Consider the following 1,038-nt stretch of genomic DNA (forward strand, 5'->3'; position numbering starts at 1 on the left):
TACATTTCATATAAATGGAATCATTAGTGGTTGCTTGAGGCTGAGGTTGGGAATAGAGAGTCACTAGAAATGAGCAAGGGGTTTTCCTGGTGGCTCAGATGGTAAGAAATCTGCCTGCAATGCAGAAGACCTGGGTTCAATCCCTGGGTCAGGAAGATCCTCTGGAGAAGGGAATGGCTACGCACTCTAGTATTGTTGCCTGTAGAATCCCATGGACAGAGGAGCCTGGTGGGCTACAGTCCATGGGGTTGCAAAGAGTCAGACACAACTGAGTGACTAACACTTAACTTTTACTTCAGAATTGAGCAAAAGGGATCTTTTTAGGGAGATGGGCATGTTCTAAAATTGGATTGTGGTGATGGTTACATAGTGTTCGATCCCTGAGTCAGGAACATCTTCTGGAGAAGGGAATGGCTGCACCCTCTAGTATTCTTGTTTGGAAAATTCCATGGACAGAGGAGCCATGGGGTCCCAAGAGTTGGATACAACTGAGCAACTAACACTTCCATTTTCAAATTAACCAAAATTCACTGAATTGTACACTTAAAACGGGTGAATTTAGGATGTGTAAAGCTGTGTGCATTTCTTCTCTATGCATTCCCTTTATAGACCATCATCCCTTCTAGTTTCTATGCCCACCATTTTACTAAGTTTGCTTTCTTGAAGCTCACTTGTGAGTCCAAACTGCCAAAGCCAATAGCAGTCCTCTCCTTATCTTCTGTGATGGTGCCCTGGCATACTTCTCTTTCTTACCACTCCAGATGCCTGCTCCTTCAATCTCCTTTGTTGGCTGTTCTTCTTCATCCTACTCTCGTTGGCCAGGTGATCAACAAGTCTGCTCAAAAGCATTTCCCTGTCTTCCTCGCTAACTTTAAATTCAACATATCCCAACTCAAACTTGTCATTTCTACCAAATCAGGTCCCCTTCTCACCTGCCCCCAATATATCATTAATTTTCTCCAAGTCACTGGGGCTCAGAATTATTTTTTAGCTTAACTCCTTTCTTCCCAAGTTCCAATCACTGAGTTCTTTCTACTT

This window comes from Bison bison, unplaced genomic scaffold, assembly GCF_000754665.1.
Source record: "Bison bison bison isolate TAMUID 2011002044 unplaced genomic scaffold, Bison_UMD1.0 scf7180017855059, whole genome shotgun sequence".
In the NCBI taxonomy this organism is placed as follows: domain Eukaryota; kingdom Metazoa; phylum Chordata; class Mammalia; order Artiodactyla; family Bovidae; genus Bison; species Bison bison.